At 42.0% G+C, this 13,943-nt stretch overlaps 1 pseudogene; it reads right to left on the reverse strand.

Annotated features, from left to right (window-relative positions):
- Positions 1 to 6,628: 6,628 nt before the first annotated feature.
- LOC101442252 (adenosine deaminase domain-containing protein 1 pseudogene) lies at positions 6,629 to 7,512 on the reverse strand (annotated as a pseudogene).
- Positions 7,513 to 13,943: the final 6,431 nt, after the last annotated feature.

The raw sequence follows: 13,943 nt of genomic DNA on the forward strand, positions 1-13,943 counted from the left end.
TGCCCAACTGGCACATGGCCAGCCCAGAAATTGAAGTCTCCTGGGTATACACCAACCCCAGCACCAACCACAGGTTCAGGAAAAATGATAAAAGAGACATGTGTAGCAAGTTCACACCTGAGTCCAACTCCATCACAATCAGGAACACAAACTCCAAGGTAGGACCCACTGACAAGGCACCGAACTCCAGAGCCAACCGCCATGATCATAGAACCTGTGTGTCTCTGCAGCCCCCAGTAGCACCAGCACCTGGGATTGTATCCACTCTCACTGTCTCTGGGATCCTGCTGAGGCGTGCATAAATGCGACCTCTCCAATGACCTCCCAACTCTTTTTTGACGACTCTTAGCCATATAAACTCATTTATCTTCACCATTTCCCCCTTTCATTCAAGGTCTCTTTCTAGTTGCATCACCAGTTAGTGATTGGTAGTAATCCCTCAGTGCCAGGAAGGCTCACCCCAGGAGTCATTGCTGTTTGGCTTATAGAGTGGCCATATTTGAGCAACATGGAGGCTCTCGGGAGATAACTCTTAGGTACCTGCAGCTCTAGGCCTAGTTCAAATTTCAGGCACACAGGCTCACAAGCATAGTCATCAGTATCAAAGGCTCATCATTGGGCCATCCTTCCTCACTGGTCTTACTATTGCACTTGGGTGATTGTTGTTGTTCCAGTGGGGAACTTGCCTGGCTAGGAACCCAGCACTCCCTCAGTTGTTGTTTGTAATTGTAACTACTATGAAAATACCCAACATATATCTGAACAATTTCATGTACCTTATATACATACCCTGGAGAACTCCCTCCCAACCATGTGTCCCCCATCAGTAATACCCCACACCAGTGATCCTCCCTGCCATAGTTGAACCCCTCTGTGGTCCAAAACATCTTAAAAAATGAAGCCTAATATATTGCCAAGTTTAATTAATAGGAAAAAGAAATAGTAGTGATAGGTTTAAAGATTAGATATAGAATATATAATAATTTAGAAAAACTAAAATAAAGTAAAAATAAATTGGAGTATTAAAAATGAAAAATATCATAAAACTTTGTTTTTGACATTTTGCCTTTCATCACTATAATAGGTATTGCCCTGTATGTGCAGTGGCAAGGCACTTTCTTTCATTTCTTCCTCAGTGTCTACAACCTTTCTTTTCTTTTTTTTTTCTAATTTTTAATTTTGTCTTCAAAAAAGTTTTAGGTCACAGTATAGTCACATATACAATTTGGGACTCCTATATATCCAACATCAAACACTTTGTCCCTTCCCCAGCAATGATCTTTTTACATGTTCATGTTATATTTGCTGCAACTGGTATATAGATAGTGAAACATAGCTATCACACATGGTTCCATTTTGGTTTACATTATGGTTTATATGTTAGACTGTATAATTTTCTAAAATTTCAGTTACTTTTTGCTTTACATTATGGTTCACATTTTAGCCTATAGATTTTTAGATATTTTCGGTGTAATTTATCATGTCTTATATCCATCATTGCACGATCTTGTGGAAACTTCTATTGCCCCCAGTTACCCTGCTTCCATCTATTCTATTCCTTTCTCCCGCTCTCCTCAGAGCCCACAGTGACAATCAATCTTTACTACTTTGAAGGACCAGATTCACAAACACTTGCAAAAAACCTGAGGGCTTGACATACTAGATTGCCTTAACCCGTTGGGAGCCACCGATTCTCTCAAGAGACACAGTTCCCTCTGTTTGAGAGCATCAGGCCTCCCCGGGATGTAGGTACACCTTCCCACTTATTGTAAGGGTCTCCACCCAATGATACAACACACTATGACAAGATGAGCACTCTTACACTCCCTAGAAGGCAGCCCCTATGCCAGATTCCCCCCTTAAGCACCTTAAACAGGTAAGCCTTCCTTACAATATTTTCTAAAGAGTTTTCTCAACATTATAGTTTCAATCACAAAGCCAAAAATCTCCCAAGTTTAACAGTTTCCCCAGCCCTACCCCAATTCCTTGAGTCATCTGACCCATCCTCCTAACCCTAGCCCCCCGCTCAAGCCTGCAAAGCCCCCACCAAAGGTATCCCTTCCCTGTACACATACTTACCTCCAGCTGATTATAGTCTTTCCCCAAGTAGGCATCAGCTTGCAACCTACCTCTCCCCCCCAACTTCCTGTAAGCCTATCATCCAGTCTCTAGCTCTCTGAGACCGCTTGATTTGCTTATTTCATATCAGAGAGGTCATGTAGTATTTGTCTTTCAATGCCTGGCTTGCTTCACTCAACATAAGGTCCTCAAGATTCATCCATGTTATCACATGTGTTTGTACTGTATTCCTTCTTATAGCTGAGTAGTATTCCATTGTACGTATATACCACATTTTATTAATCCATTCATCTGTTGATGGGCATTTGGGTTGATTCCAACTTTTGGCAATAGTGAATAATGCTCTATGAACATTGGTGTGCATGTATCTGTTTGTTCGTTTTCAGTTCTTCTGGGTATATACCCAGCAGTGGAATTGCTGGGTCATAGGGCAAATCTATAGCTAATTTTTGGAGAAATTGCCAAACTGTCCTCCATAATGGCTGGACATTCCTTCTGCATTCCTACCAGCAATGGATGAATGCTCCCATTCCTCCACATCCTTTCCAACACTTGTAGTCTTCTGTTTTTCTGATAGCCACCAGTCTTGTGGGAATAAGATGGTATCTCATTGTAGTTTTGATTTGCATTTCCCTAATAGCTAGTGATTTTGAGCATTTTTTCATGTGCTTTTAAGCCATTTGTATTTCTTCTTTGGAGAAGCATCTGTTCAAGTCTCTTGCCAATTTTTTTAATGGGTTGTCTCTTTTTATTTTTGAGATACAGGAGTTCTTTATATATGCAGGATATTAGTCTCCTATCAGATATATGGTTACCAAATATTTTCTCCCATTGTGTAGGCTGTCTTTTCACTTTCTTGACAAACTCCTTTGAGTTGCAAAAGGCTTTAATTTTGAAGAAGTCCCATTTATCTATTTGTTCTTTTGTTGCTCTTGCTTTGGGTGTGAAGTTCATGAAGCCATTTCCTATTACAAGGTCCTGTAGATGCTTCCCTACATTGTTTTCCAAGCTCTTTATGGTCTTGGCTCTTATATTTAGTTCTTTGATCCATCTCGAGTTGATTTTTGTATAAGGTGTGAGATGGTAATCCTCTTTCATTCTTTTGCATATGGATATCCAGTTCTCCAGACACCATTTGTTGAAGAGGCCATTCTGTCCCTGTTGAGTGGGCTTGGTGACATTGCCAAATATGAGATGACTGAATATATGAATATCTATATCAGAACTCTCAATTCGGTTCCATTGGTTGGTGTGTCTATCCTTGTTCCAATACTATGCCATTTTCACTACTGCAGCTTTGTAGTATGTTTTGAAGTCAGATAGTGTGATTCCTCCAATTTCATTTTTCTTTTTCAATCTGTCTTTGGCTATTTGGGGCCTCGTTCCTTTCCAAATAAATTTCATAGTTAGTTTTTCTAGTTCGTTAAAAAAATGCTGTGTTGATTTTTATTGGGATTGCATTGAATCTGTAGATCAGTTTTGGTAGGATAGACATCTTAATAATATTTAGTCTTCCTATCCATGAACAGGGAATATTCTTCCACTTATTTAAGTTTTCTTTGATTTCCTGAAACAGTGTTGTGTAGTTTTGTGTATTAGTCTTTTACATCTTTAGTTAAATTTATTCCTAGGTATTTGATTTCTTAATTTACTATTATAAATGGTATTTGTTTCTTGGTTTCCTCTTCAGATTCTTCATTATTGGTGTACAGAAATGCTACTGATTTTTGCACATTGATCTTATAACCTGTGACTTTATTGAACTCATTTATAAGTTCTGAAGCTTTGTTGTAGACTTCTCTGGGCTTTCTATGTGTAGTATCATGTCATCTGCAAATAGTGAAATTTTGACTTCTTCCTTTCCAATTTGGATGCCTTTTTTACCTGGTTCTTGCTTCAGTTCTCGAGCAAGTACTTCTAACACAATGTTAAATAGAAGGGGTGATAGTGGGCATCCTTGTCTTGTTCCTGATCTTAGAGGGAAAGATTTCAGGATTTCACCATTGTAAATGATGTTAGCTGTGGGTTTTTCACATATATCCTTTATCAAGTTCAGAAAATTTCCTTCCATTCCTAATTTTCTTTGAATACAGATTAAATGATATAAATGAAAGTACTTTGTAAATGTATAAAATTTAAGAGACTACTAGGGGGAGCAGATGTGGGTCAAGCAGTTGGGCACCAACCTACCACATGGTAGGTCCCGGGTTTGATTCCCAGTGCCTCCTAAAAAAGTGATATTGGGGCATTTTCTGGACTTGGAGTTGTCCTGAATGATATTGCAGGGACAGATGCAGGACACTATATATCCTGCCATAACCCACTGAATGGACTGGGAGAGAGTGTAAACTACAATGTAAACTATAATCCATGCTGTGTAGCAGTGCTACAAAATATACTCATCAAATGCCATGAGTGTACCACACTAATGAAAGAGGTTGTTGATGTGGGAGGAGTGCGGGGTGTGAGGAGAGGGGTTTATGGGAACCTCTTATATTGTTTATTAATTTATCCCCTCCCCCCCCCCATTCTGCTGTTTTTGCCGTCTATATCCACTCATATTGTGATCTTCTGTATCTATTTCTCTTTTTGGTCTTCTCTTCTCATTTTTTCTCCTCTAGGATTCACCGGGATTCGATCCTGGGGAACTCCAATGTAGGGAGAGAGGTTCCCTGTTAGCTGCACCACCTCGGTTCCTGGTTTCTGCTGTGCTTCACCTTGACTCTCCCCTTTGCCTCTATTTTATTGTGTCATCATCTTATGGGTGACTCACTTGCATGGGCACTGGCTCACCACAAGGGCACCCTTGCCACGTGGGCACTCGGCTCGCCATGCAGGCAGTGGCTCTCCATGCAGGCACTGGCTCACTGCGCAGGCACTCTTTCTCTTCTTCTTTTTCACCAGGAGGCCCTAGGGATCGAACCTGGGTCTTCCCATATGGTAGGTGGAAGCCCTATCCCTTGAGCCACATCTACTTCCCTTATATTTTTTAACGTAACATTTTGTGTGATCTATGTATCTTAAAAAAAAAGAATAGAAAAAGAAAAATTAATAGATGAAACATAAGATTGAGTAACACCATAAACTCTATTTTAAACAAACAAAAGACTAGCAAGACAGTGAGCTGATGGGAGAGGTTGGTAGGGCGAGCTGACGCGACAAGATGACACAATGAGAGACCAATAAGCAGGGAAAGGATGTGGCTCAAGCAATTGTATGCCTCCCTCCCACATGGGAGGTCCTGGGTTCGATTCCCAGTGCCTCCTAAAAAGAAGATGAGCAGACACAGAGAACAGACAACAAGCTCGAACAATGGGGTGGTAGAGGATCGAAATAAAAATAAATCTTAAAAAAAAAAGACTATTAGGAAAAAAGCCTCAGTTTACTGCATGCACACAAAAACACATCATAATACTGATTATTATCCGTGGAAACACAAGATATTATCCGTGGAAACACAAGACTCCAGATTTGGAACACTTTTAATCAAATGAATATTCAGAGAGTATAAAATCCATGCAATCAAAAAAATTATTCAAGGGTTTACTTCAAGCAAATAAAACTTGAATTTGTGATATAGAAGGAATAGTAACTTATGAGTCAGAACACTTTGGCTTAAATAAAAAAAGAGCTTCAGGGCTGGCTGACTCCATATTAAAAGATGTATACAAAGATAGATTTAAAGAGTCTGTCATGACTTGGGGGAGGCGTGGGGAAGTGGAGAGAAATAAATTAAAAAATAATAATAAATTAAAAAAAAAACAAAACAACAAATAAATAAAGAGTCTATCAGGCTTTTCTCCCCTCCGGCCTCCCTGGAGCGCTGCTCCGTCGCCACCCGGCTGGCTCTGAGCTGTTGCTCCTGAGAAGTTAGCAGCACCGTCCTCTCCCTCCAGGCACCACCGTGAGCCCTACCAGGACCCGCCAGCCACGATGAGATCCATTTACAGGGTGCAGGGGATAGCAGATGGGCTGTGCCTGGAGGTGGGAGGATGGTCAGCCTGACAAAGGGTTAACAGTGAAGACTCCGTTTCTGAGAAATACCTCTTTATAGTCTGAAATAGAAGGTAACTTCATTAACATGATCAGAGGAAACACCTCCAAACACCTGCAGCAGACATGGGTCTTAATCAAAACATTAGAAACATGAACACACAAGTCGAACAAAAGGTGGATGTTACCATTGACCGTTGTTCTGACAACCCTAGCTAATTCACTAAGATAAGAAACAAATAGGTATAAGATAGAAATAGTAAAAAGAGAGGGTCAAAAATGCTATCTTTTTTCATTGTTTATTTTGCTTTTCATTGCTCTTTTTCTTGTAAAAGAAAACACAGAAACAGAAAACCTCAGCAAACGAATGACCGTCTTATTGAGTTACGAAAAAGCAAATACTCCTGTATCCATCCCCAGGCCAAGAAACGGAATTTTGCCAGCTATCCAAAAGCCCCTCTTGGGCCCCCTTCCCTCCCTCAAAATGAAGCGTTAACCTGGACTTTTATCACAATCATTTCATTGAAAACTGTCATAATTTTTTTCAGGTGCGTTTTTAGTTGAAGAGTAGAAGTTGTCTGTAAAAGTCCCTAAGAAGAGACCTCCTTGGATGACAACAGCTTGAGTGTCGTGCAGCACTCTTTCATTTGACTCAATGCACTGGCTGTCATTGTATTCACTTGTGCCTACAGCTACACCTTCCTGCTGTCCACTTCTTTCAATTATAAAAGCAGCCAGTGAATTGCTACATTTCAAATATTCCGAATGATTGGAAACTAGTTGATTAAATGTTTCTTTCACAATCTGTGAAATCTTTGCATACCGAAGCTGTCTCCCCTCATAATGTACTTTTGAAACATATGCTGGTTCAGGTGAAACAAGAGGTTCTGCAGGGATAGGAGGAGGACCCGATGTTTCCAGAATTCTTGCTTCAGGTTCACCCAGTTGTAGAAGCTCATCAAGAGCTAATTTTGCTGCCTTGGATCCAGACTCCTTTTTATTTTGTCCCAGCCCCATCTTGTACTGAATGCCATCCACCACAGCACAAAAAGCAAAATATGGTCCCATAACATTACCTGCTGTTAACAGTCTCCTTAAGGTCAAGCAGAACCCGCTGCATTTGGGCAAACTGGTGCAAGGCTGACACAGGATTTATCTCTCCACATTTGTATTTCATGATAAATTCCTTGGGTATTTTTTTTTGGAAGAAGGACAGGATTTGAAATAGATGAAAGTCCTTTGGAAAGCAATGGTTCTGGAAAGTTACCTGTCACTTGCCATAACCTTGGATACCGTCTTTGACAGGCTGTAACTTTCCGAGGAGTATCCTGAGGGTGCAGTTCCCGTCTGGGCAGAAGGCTGAACTGGCAAGTTCTTTTTCAGCATCTGAGCAAAGCTCGGGACCTGGGAACTCTGAAACCAGTCATTGTTGCCAGACATTTTCTCACCAGCTCCTGCTGCTGCCGTTGCTTCTTCCTGCCTCCTGAGCAGGTCTTTGCGAGGGACCTGGGCCAGGGCTCTGTCTTTCAAATCAGGCCTCGCGGCCCCGCGGCAGGGCCCAGGCTCCATGGCCCCGCTCTGGCACCCATCCTTCCTTTTTAAAACACATTCTCTTTTTGGCTTCTGTGACACCACGTTCAGCTGAGATTTCTCCCACTTCGGTGTCCACTCCTTCACATCTCCTCAGCAGGCTTCTCTCCGGAACTTTTGGAGGTCGGTCTGCTCCAGGCCCAGTGCTCTTACTTGTCTCTTGACACATTTTCTCCTTGAGAAATTTCATTGAGTCCCATGGCTTTATACACGCTCTTCATAGATGAACACTGTGCCAGAGATTTTTAAATTTATATTTCTGGCTGTGACCTCTTTCTGAACTTGGACTCCCAAATCTTAACACCTATGTGACATCTCCATTTGGATAGCTAGGAGGCATTTCAAACCCAAAAAGTCCAAAACAAGCCTTAATTTCCCCTTCCTTGTCAAACCTCTTTTCCAGGCTGCCTCTCAGTAAATGAACCACAATGAACCCAACTGCCAAGTAAAAAAGTAGGAATAATCTTGAAACCTCCTTTCCCTTGCCACCCTCCTGCCATCAGCTGATCCTTTTGACTTCACCACCAGTGCATATCTTCAGCTGATCCTCCATTCTCCTCGTCTCCACTCTACCCCCATATCTCACCCAGATGCCATAAAAAACCTTTCAGCCAATCTCGCAGAGGATGTGAATTTTCAAATGTAGTATTATGCCCAGTGAAAATTCTTAATTGGCAGAATTCCAGGCACAATGCTGGAGATGTTTTTGGTAGGGTCAGTGTTTTCCTAGAATTCTGTCAGAGAAGTGAGAAAGTCCAGATGCGTGGAGACCCCTGGGACATATCCTGGGGGCCTGGGTATGTTCAGAGAGGCTCCTGGAAGTTTCCTGCTTTGCTTACTCAGTCAGGGTGACCTTAGGAGGGCTTCAGTGACCCTTACTCCTCAGGCCTCTCCACCTGAGGACCAGCACCCAATCTTTCTCCCAGTCTCCTTGGGAATGCACTTTTGCTAGGGAATGACTTGACTCCATGTATCTTCTTTAGCAGGGGTGACTCAAGCCTTTCTTTAGGACCCAACTTTAGGAAAGGTTGGTTTTCTTTGACCTCAGTTGGTTCTGACCAGTGTTTGCCATGGTATTGCAGTAAGAACACTGGATTTAAGGTCAGACTGCCTTTGCTTAATTCTCAACTCGACCTACTAGCATGTGCCAGAAAGTGGACCATCGAGCCTCCCTGTGCCTCGGTTTCTTTATCTGTAAAATGAACATAATATTTACCTCAGAAGTTAATGCAGATAAAAGACAAAAAAATACATGTTAAAGCTGTAAATGGCCTGCATTTTAAAACACATTCATACTCAGCAATAAAAAAGAATAAATGCCGATACCAGCAACAAAAATGGACAACTCTCAAAAGCATTAAGTGCAAGGAGCCAAAAGGCTCCTCATTCCATGATTCCAATTATATGACATTCCAGAAAAATACAAAACTGTAAGGCCAAGAATAAGATCAATGGCTGCCAGGGGCTGACTGTGGGAGGAGAGAATTGAGGCAAGGGAAATTTTCCGGGTGGTGGAAATGTTCTGTGTCTTGATTGTTTGGTGTTTCCACAACTGTATGCTTGTCCAAACCCATAGAACTGTACACCTCAAAAGGGTGAGTTTTACTGTGTTTAAATTACACCTCAATAAACCTGACTTAAAAAACTGAAGAAAAATGTCTAGCAATATAACTGTTACCTAAGTAGTCCTTTGGGCTAGGCTCTAAAGAGTTGAGCAACCAACCAATAAATTACCAATTCCAAAATTTCGGTTTCTACCTCATGTTGTTCATATAACATGTTCATCGACTTGCAACTTCAAAACACTGAAAATTGGAAGGGTACGGACCACTTCCATTCTAAGTGCTCTGCCTCAAGGGAAGAAGGAAGGCACCCAGAGAAGCGAGGCTGGGAACAACCCAGAAGCACAGAGCTGTGAGGCGGGCGGGGGATTCCTGCTCTGGCCGCCGGCGGGGAGAGGCAGGACGAGCCTACAGGGGTCGTGTGACGGGAAGAGATGCTGTCTCGGTTTGGAGGGAGTGCCCAGCTCTGAATAGTTTAATATTTGTCAGACTTCTGTAGTCCAGGATGGTCTGACATTAGCGTCAGTAAAACACGTGTCAGATACCCCGACACCGTAAGCGCGGGAGGCTCCGCGCCCCGCCGCGCCCCGCCGCGCCCCGCCGCGCCCCGGCGCTCCCCCGGCCCCCGCCCGTCCGTGCTCGCTTCTCATTGGCCCCTGTGCGGCGGCCCCCGGCTCCGATTGGCCGCTCAGACACCCGCTCCTATAAGAAGCGGCAGCGCGGGCACCCGGCCGACCCAGCCCGCGGCTGGAGGCGTGGAGGTGAGTGGGGCGGCCCCTTCTCGCCGTCACGGAGCGGGGGGCGCTGGGCCTGCGAGGTGGGGCCAGGGTCATCCCCCGGGAGGTGGGTGCCCGCCGGCGTCTGGGAGGTCGGATGAGCGGAACCCCTGCAGGCGCTCTTTCTTCTTTCCTTCTTTTCCTCTTTGGGGAAAAAACACATTATTTTTTGAGGACCTCCTGTGTGCCAGAAAGAGGCACTTAACAAATCATCTAGTTAAACAAATTCACAACAAACCGTGTGAACGGGAAATTTGCCCCATTTTACAGATGAGCAAACTGAGGTTCACAGTCGAACCCAAGAGTGTGTGGCTCCTCTGTGTTAGGAGAAACACACATGTTCTTCTTTCTTCCCTTCCTCTCCATCGGGGGAAACCTCTTTTCTTTCCTTCGCCTTCCATAACAGCATCTCCTTCATTGCACACTCCGAAAGAAAAGCGGGTCTTAGAGGCAAAACCACACCCACCACCATCACCTCTGCCCCAAGCCAGGAACTAAGATCCTCCAAAAGGCATAGGTCCTAGTAGTTCAGAGCCAGTTAATAGTCCAGGAAAGCTTAACCTTGCCCCTGACCATTTGCTTTTCACAGGTTTAAAATTAACTCCCCACTTTTGTTCTACTTTAATTGGTTTGGGGGGTAAAAAAGAACTAGAACTGAACTTTCTAAACTACTTTGTGCCTGACAACTAATTTTTTTTTATTTTATTTTATTTATTTATTTCTTTATTTTTTTAAATTGACTTTGTAATAATATTACATTAAAAATATATATGGGAGGTCCCATTCAACCCCCCGCCCCCCTCCCCCCCCCCCCCGCCCAGCAACACTCGTTCCCATCATCATGACACATCCATTGGATTTGGTAAGTACATCTTTGGGCACCTCTGCACCTCATAGACAATGGTCCACATCATAGCCCATACTCTCCTCCATTCCATCCAGTGGGCCCTGTGAGGATTTACAATGTCCGGTGATTGCCTCTGAAGCACCATCCAGGGCAGCTCCATGTCCCAAAGACGCCTCCACCTCTCATCTCTTCCTGCCTTTCCCCATACCCATCAGCCACCATGTCCACTTTTCCCAATCCAATGCCACCTCTTCTATGTGGACATTGGATTGGTTGTCTGACAACTAATTTTTAAAGAAATTCACTTGTTTGGTCTAGAAGTAGAATTGAGCATAGCCTATAAATGTTTTTGCGATTTATGTACTTTGTCACTGGAGTTCATTTGTTCATGTATTTTTTTATCGTATTAGATTATCTCCAGGTAGGGATGTGCCTTCTATTTCCATTTTCTTTGACCATACCTTTCATTTCTTAGGAAAATATTTTGTGTGGACAGTATTTTCTTTTGTATTTCATCTCCACTTTCATCCTCACTCCCATTCCCCATTTACAAAAGTAAATCAAGACTCCCCCCCACCCCAGACCAGTCCTCCCCAGTGCTTTTAGTCCTGTCTTTTAAACAGCATCCATGTTTTAAGAAGACTAATTCAGTAGTGCTTTGTGTTTAAATTGCACTTGTTACTGATTAAACTAAGGGCCGAAAAGAGCTCAGCAATGTATATATTTTGAAACCTGCTCTACTATTGGGCTGTTGCTCTCGTGCCTCTTGGGTATGTCCTCCTTATTTCCAGCATCTCATGCCGCACACCGGAGCATCTTTAGTCAGACAAGGAAATGTGGTGGAGAATGGCTCCCTGCCTTTGACGGAAAGAGAGAAAGTACTAGTTGGCATTGACCTAACGGTGCATTGCTTTGAAAGGAAAATATATACTTCCTGATGAGCACAGATTCAAACAGGAGTAACCCCCTAGCCACTTTATAGCCTTTTTTATCTTACCAGGCTAAGACTGTGGTTTTTGTGCCTGAAAGGTTAGGAGGAAGCGGAAGGGAAAAAAGAAAAAAGTGGCAAGGGAAAATGTTGAGAGTCTGAAAGGGTTTGGGAGTAGTTGAATAAAGGAAAAAGAACTGATGCCTTATATGCTTGGTCAACCAGGCAAAGTGATGCCCAAACTTTAGTAAAAATCAAAGCCCTATGCTCTGTAAGCTGATTATTTTTTGGGAAGGGGCGAGAATTCCTTTCCTCTGTTTTTTCAACAAAAGTTCCTTTAAAGAAATTTCAATCTTACCTTGGTTTAAACACAAGGAATAGGAATGTTTCCAAATATCCATATAAGAATTCATTATACACCTTAATAAACCAAAATAATATAAAATCCCTTGCACATTATAAATATTCAGTTGATGTATCTTTCATCCTGTTCCTTCCTCACCTGCTAAGGGGAAAATGGTAATAAAAATAGGTCCATTTCAGAACCAGGTAAATAAGATAGAATTATGAATCCCAGTGAGCTGGTATTAGACCAGTCACAAATGTTAATACCTTCTTGCAGTGGTATCTACCAGTGCAGCTTCAGGGCCAGTTTTGAAACTTGAAAGGAAATCCTCATACAGTTTTATACAGAGAGTTTTATTCTGAGCTTGTGGAGATTGTTGAATGACAAAATGTCAGGACATATGGAATTCTGTCATTGTTACCTCTGGTTGGCAAAAATCACTTCACTGTTCTCTGATCCTTGTTCCCATTTGCTAAAGTTTGCTTGCATTATGAAAATAATGGTGGTCTAGAAAATAGCTTATATTTGCCAAATCCTCTTTCTTCTGCATGTAGTAACAATATCAGGGAAAATGGAGACTCAGTAAATATGAACTGATTCAGTTAGTTGTACTTTGCAGTCTTCATTTATTTGTTTGTAAAGGAATTGCTAAATTATTCACTTGAGATTCGGAACTTAATATCAGTGCATTGTATTTACAGATATTTAACAAGTGTCAGCCCCATTTTTGGGTACTGATTGCCATCACTAAGGTAGGGAATTATTTTCTTATCTCCATTCTCTCTGAACTCACATGCAGATATCCTTCAACTTAGTAGATTTCTAATAAATATTTGTTATACTAAATTCCTAGGGTATGTGTAAGGACTGAGTTCTGAAACATCAAATTGCATCTTATTGGCAAATTTGGTAGCAGGTTATTGTCTTATGATCAATTTAGTTATAAACAATTGAGCACAGTTATACCTTATGCTCTCTGTCAAGTCAGGTGCATTCCTTCAGAGCTCCCAACAGTCTTGCAAGGGGCCCCAGAATGTTATACATCAGGGTTAGTTAACCTTTTTTGTTCTGTGGACCCCTTTACCAGTCAGGTAAAAACCATGGACCTCTTACTAAGTCCACACTATACTGTGTATTATTAAATGGATATTAATATAGCACACAAACACCAAACATGTCCCCACAAGAATGTTTTTTTTTTTTTAATTTCAATTCAAGCTCACAGACCCCTTGTTAAGAGCCCTTATTATACAGTATGGTGTAAGAAAAAGGCTTTTTGGAGGAAAGGAAACATTCACAAGAGATTTCTGGTCAGAAAGACAGAATTTTATGAGCTCTTGTATGTTGCATCATTCCGTAGAAAGGCATGTCAAAGTCAGGAAAGTCCTTTAACATTTAGTAAATTTAGCTCCACGGAAAACTACCTGGTCCTTCTTTTTCTCATTTAGCCCTGAATCCAGCCATTTGGAGGGGCCTAGAAGATCAAGTCCAAACCCACTCCCTTCCCACGCTACCGGCATAGAGCCAAGTGGCTCCATAATGGTCGGTTACTCCTCTTTGGCTCCACACAATTTCTTTTAAGATACAGTTTAAACACATCTTCCTCAAGGAAACCTCTCCTGGCACGTACCAGAATAATTAATCCAGTTACTGTCATTCCTACACCTTCTGTGCTCCCTATTACAATTCTTAGTCCTGTGCATTGTCATTCTCTCCCCACAAGACTTTCATTTCCCTGATGACCAGGATTGTATCTTCACTCAGTCATTCAATTCATTTATTCATCCAGTGGTATCTATTTTTTTTTTTTAAAGATTTGTTT

The sequence above is a fragment of the Dasypus novemcinctus genome, chromosome 10 (genome assembly GCF_030445035.2).
Source record: "Dasypus novemcinctus isolate mDasNov1 chromosome 10, mDasNov1.1.hap2, whole genome shotgun sequence".
Lineage (NCBI taxonomy): Eukaryota > Metazoa > Chordata > Mammalia > Cingulata > Dasypodidae > Dasypus > Dasypus novemcinctus.